The sequence below is a fragment of the Malania oleifera genome, chromosome 1, assembly GCF_029873635.1.
Source record: "Malania oleifera isolate guangnan ecotype guangnan chromosome 1, ASM2987363v1, whole genome shotgun sequence".
NCBI lineage: Eukaryota > Viridiplantae > Streptophyta > Magnoliopsida > Santalales > Ximeniaceae > Malania > Malania oleifera.
In genome coordinates, this window is record NC_080417.1 from 64515604 (window position 1) to 64521543 (window position 5940).

Below are 5940 nucleotides of genomic sequence, written 5' to 3' on the forward strand. Positions count from 1 at the left end.
TATATCCCAGAACAAAATATTTCTATTTCTATATCTACAACATTTCCTACAACTGCTGGAAAGCCAAATATTGCTTAAAAGACCTTACCCTGAATCTGTGATGAAATCTAACTCAGTCCCACCGACGATCCGCTCTGGTAGACTTGGACAGAACTTTCCAGGAGCATCGTGGTAGCCTCAGATCATCGATCCGGTAGCTAACAAGGCTGAAATCGAAAAGAGGGGAGGAAGAGACCGTGGAGAGAGAAAATAGAGGGTTTCGGTGAGTTTTTGGTGCAAGAAAACTGAATTTAGCACTATTTATACTGTGGGCTTCATTGATGAGCCATGTCATCTCGTCGACGATGTAATAACCTCAAAATTCTAACCATTATATATTTGCATATCTATATCCATACCTAAGCAGCGGAAACAAAAATCATCCATCCATTCACAGATACGCTATACAATACCCGAATTCAGTATATATACAGGCCATAGCCATACAAAAATACCCCTCCAGCATCATCTACTCAAAAAAAATATACACAACTCTGTCAGAACTCACCCTATAACTAGGGTAATCAAACGACACTCTATCCACGAGCCTGATCTGCTCGCCTAGTTGGCTCACCTGAAAAATGTTAAAGTAATGGGGTAAGTCGACGCTCAATAAGTGGAAATATGCTATTACTAGTGTGTGGTAAATAAGTTAAGGATACTTTTAAATAATAACTGAATTGTAATACAATAAATAATCTGTAAAGCATATCTTACTTTCTCAATTTAAAACATATTGTATCGTCTATATTTTTCTACTTTTCATACTGATAATATCATACTATACTTATCATGCACTGTAAAATTGTATACATATACATAATTGTGCTTTATCCCTAGGACTATGTATGTCATGATTTGACCCCTCATGACAGGGTTGTGCGGCCCGTAAGCGGGACTTAACCTGGTCGGCCCTCTAGATAAGTCAATATACTCTACACTATCTCAGTCCAGCCAAACTGCATCCTCTCCTAAGCTCGGGACCGGCTACTACCTCGTCAAACCGGCCCCCTCCACCCAGGGAACTGGGGAGCTATATACTCTCCGAGCACGGCTGATGGTACCCACACACTATCTGAGATATGTGGTTGCACTCTATCTGTATCTAGCAACGGTACCGTGCTCTATAACTGTATCTGTCTGTAATTTTTCCACAGGGATCTGATACTATATATATATATATATATATATACATATATACTATTTTACTGTTTTTATCATGTTCTCCAAAATTACCATAACGTTATCTTTATGTACTTTAAATACTGTAATCTCTATATACTATATCTGTAGCATCTTGATGCTACCTCTGTATATCTATCTGTATACTCTGTCTATATATTCTGTATGTCATGGTAATAGGAAAACATGGCATGCTATAACACTATACTATATATACTGATCTGAGTAAAACTGTATACATGTATATGTGTGTGTATATATATATATATATATATATATATATGTATCATGAAACTATTCGTATAAAAGCTGTATATGCATGTAAATTTCTCTGTGCATTCAGTATAGTACGATACATTATAAAAGCTGTATAAATTCTTCATCGCGTGAAAATCTACTCAGGTCACACAAGCATTTAAATTCATATTGTGTAAATACTATATAACAAACTGGTATAAATATGTGTTCGTGAAATCTATAATAGCATTATGAAAGCTCCTAGCATAGCATATTTCTCTTACCTTAACTTTGAAAAACCCCTGTAAAATTCTAGCTCTATACCCGTAGGGTTCCTAGTTCAACATCCTGAAAACACAATCCCCCAGAACAAAACATCAGTATTTTCTTACCTACAACATTTCTTATAATTGGGAAAAAGACAAATACTGAATAAAATGTCTTACCCTGAGATTGGGACGAAATCCAACCCAACTTTTCCAGCGATCAGCTCTGGTAGACTTGCAGAGAATCTCGCCAGGAGCATCGTGGTAGCCTCAGATCTTCGATCCAATGAGAAACAAGCCCGGAAATGAAGAGAGAAGTGAGAGAGAGTCGTAGAGAGAGAGGGGCACGGATAAATGATAAAAATCTGAGTTTTCCACTTTTATATTGTGGCCTTCGTTAACGAGACACGTCATCTCGTAAACGAATCTTTCAATAAATTTGTTGACGAATCCTTGTATTTGTCGACAAAATTCAGGCTGCCCCATAACCCCTCTTGGTATTTTCTCGTCAACGAGGCCCTGTATTCATCGACGAATTTCCTTATGTACTCGTCAACAAAGCCCTGTATTCGTCGACGAAGTCTATTGCCTCCTTCTATTCCTGTTTCCATTTTCCTCTCTCTTTAATATTTAAATATCAGTATTTTTTGGGTTGTTACAGATAAGGCCATAAAGGAGGTTCGTCAATGAACACCATCTTCCCATTGACGAAATTCAGAGCTTAGAAAATTGCCTCTCGGTATCTTCTCGTCGATGAAACTTGTCTTCGTTGACAAGGCCCTCTTGTACCCTCGTTGACGAACCCCCTGTGTTCATCGATGAGGACCTGATAAATTCTCTCGGGTCATTGCATTCCAAAGTGCAACATCATCGATGAACACGAAGCGTTCATCTTCGAAGTCTGCTGCCTCCTTCTGCTACTGATTCCATTTCCTTCCCTTTTTATTATTTAAAAAAAAAAAACCTTTATTATTCAGGTCATTACGCTAACTGCCATGAGGTGTAGAGACCCGAACTCGTAAATAAGAAAAATAAATAAGCAAAGGTTAAAAAGGGAATTATTGCAGGGTTTGTCAACGAAGGCAGTATGTTCATCGACGAAGTCCTTTTAGCTCTTCGTCGCCGAAATTCAGAGAGTTGTTGATGAACAAATATCGAGCGAAACCAAATAAAATATCCGAATAGGGTTCGTCGACGAAGGTAGAGGTTCGTCCATGAAATGAAGAATAGCTTCCCAAGAGGGGGGGTGAATTGGAAATATTTTAATTTTATTTGATTTTTAAGTTTTCTAATTTTAATAACCCAGCAAAATACAGTATATAACAACACTTAAGAAAACTGGAATTTAAAATAATAATTCAATCAATGTAATCAATCAATCAATAACATTTGGGCTTTCGTTGCTTTCCCTGTAACCTTTTATTATTCACTTTACTTGATTAAGATTTCCGCAAATTAATCAACATACTCCCCTTTTGGGTTTCCGCAAAAGATTAATCAAAACGTACTTTCTATTGATCAAGAACTTAATTTAAATCCTACAACCTGCACTCATAAATTTTATAACAAAAGAGAATAAAGTATGTAAATTAAAGTAGAGAGAAGGAGACAAGAGTTTTTACGAGGTTCGGTTTCAACACAGCCTACGTCCTCGCCTTTGGCAAAAACACCAAAGGATTTCACTATCTCAGTTCCTTTACCTGGTGGAACAATACCAACGTACAATGCACTCCTTCAATTAGGCTAGAGCCCGCCTCTCCAAATAACAACCCCTTATTTGGTTTAACGATTCAACAACTCAAAATCGTTTAAGAAAGATAACGAAGGAATATGTGTACAAAAGAGAACTCTCACAGTAGAGTGAATTAATACACCAATCAGCTCACTTTATACCTCAAAGTAATTTAAATATAATAAATTTCAAGTTCAATTACTTGGTATGGATTATCAAATAATTTTCCAAAGAAGATAAAAATTTTGATCGTTGGAAAACTTAATTTTAGAATGTAAATCGATTTCAGATTAGAGAGTTTATCTTAAAAGAATTTCAGATCCTTTGAAAACAAAATTTTGAATACTTGAAGATTAGTTTATCTAAAACCTTTTAAAAAAAAACTTACTTTGATCTAAAAGCCTTTCAATATCTTTGGATCAGAAAAGTTGTTGAAAAGCACTTGATCTGGAAACTTTAGAGGATTTCTCAATTTCAAAATTCTTTTGAATATTTCATCAAAGTTCTTTCTCTCTTTCTTTGTACTTTCTTTTTTCTAATTTAAAATGTTTTAGATTAGAACTATTTATAGAGTTTTTTGAAATCATCCATTACTCCCAAAGATTCCTAAAATTCATTTCCAAATATTTTGAAATAAATATGTTCAAAAACATGGTTTAAAAAATCTTCTCTTTTTAAGCCCTTTTTATTTATAAAAAAAATACTTTTTAGAGTATATATGTTTTAAAAAAATATTTTTGATTTTTCAAATATTTTGAAATAAATATGTTTAAAAACTTCATTATTTTAAAAAATTTTCTTTTCTTAAACCCTTTCTTTTTATGGATTTAAGAAATATTCTTTAGAGTATATATATAAAAACATATTTTTGAATTTTTATGAGCTTCAAATTTCTTTATACTTAAGATTTACTTTGAAGTACTTACATTTGAGAATATCCTTAAAAGTATAATCTAGTCTTCAAAACTTGTTCTTCCATCATCTTTGTAGTTGCATTCTTTCCTTTGAGTTTTTCACAATATGACTTCATTCTTCATGCTCTTTGTAATCCATGAACTTTCTTATACACTTGAGCTCTGTTATTTTCCTGAACACTTTTACTTGAAACATATTAAATATATCATTTGATTTGTTATCATCAAAATAAGAATTGTAAGCCTTATTAGGCCAACAGTCCACAAAATGAGTGGCTAGTTCGTCGACGACCGCTTTTTCAACGAATTTGACTTAGTAAAAGGCTCTATAAATATCATTTTTGGTTGCTTAAGGGTGAAGAAAACCTAAAAGCTCTCTCACTCTCTCTCTCTCTCTCTCTCTCTCTCTCTCTCTCTCTCTCTCTCTCTCTCTCTCTCTCTCTCTCTCTCTACGATCCTTTGTCCTTCCTCGTCTGTTTCTACGATCGAAGGTTTCTGCGTGGATCAGAAGGAGAATCTCTTCAGTTATAGTAGATCAGATCATCGTTTTGAAGATTTTCGGGTTTTTCCCTAAAATCAAGGGAAGGATTTGATTTTGTTTTCGATTCGATAGTTATGTATAGTCGAGATTATAGTGAAGTAATGTTCTTCGATTTTTAGGTTTTGTTGATCCTGGGTCGTTGTTTTGGACCGATCTGTTTGTATTTCTGTTTTTGGGATTAAGGTAAGGGGATTTGTTTACATAAATAATTTTAGAAAACTAAACTGCTAGAAAGTTGACTTATGCCTTTATCCACATTTTGACTGCTTATCTGCAAAATTTTACGTGGTATAAATGTTGTTTCTTACAATTTTATGATTTTACGATTTTTGGCAAAAACAGGGGTTTTGGTATATGAACTCCAAACTTTCCAAAACTACTTTAATTGTTTTAAAAACTAAAGTAGGAACTGCTTAATACCCATGTTTGCGGTCTAAATGGTATTTTTCAAGTTATATGCTGTTTATAGCGGATTTTGACGAAACGAACGTGACATATGATATGAAATGGAACATTCTAAACTGTATACTAGTAAATGAACTGTGAAAACTTAAATTTCCATTTTGTTATCTAAAAATGTGGAAAATAGGTGTCGGTTAATCACCGAGCTTAAAATGTAAAAAGGGTTGAACCGAGAGCGTTTGTGTCAATTAACACCACTGTTTGATAGAAAGAATAAATGCTTGAAAGATTGCATGATTACGATTGTGGAAATACTGGAATTGCACAGGTTGTTATGTTTTATTGTAAATTATATATATAATTGATTAGGACCATAACTTGTTACTAAAGGAGTTAAAAGATACTTCGAGGGAGTTGAAAGACACTCCGGGTTTTCTAAGGCTTTAAATAGCTTGAGGCACGGTTCTGTAGCTTACTGAGGTACAGTGCAACCACATATGTGAATCAGTGTGGGTATCGAGATAGTCGGCTTGCAGGAGTGTATGGGGCCACTGGAGAAATAATAGACTGGGTGGGGCAGCCGAACTATATATGTGATGCTTGATAGTGCCTACATAAACAGGGCTC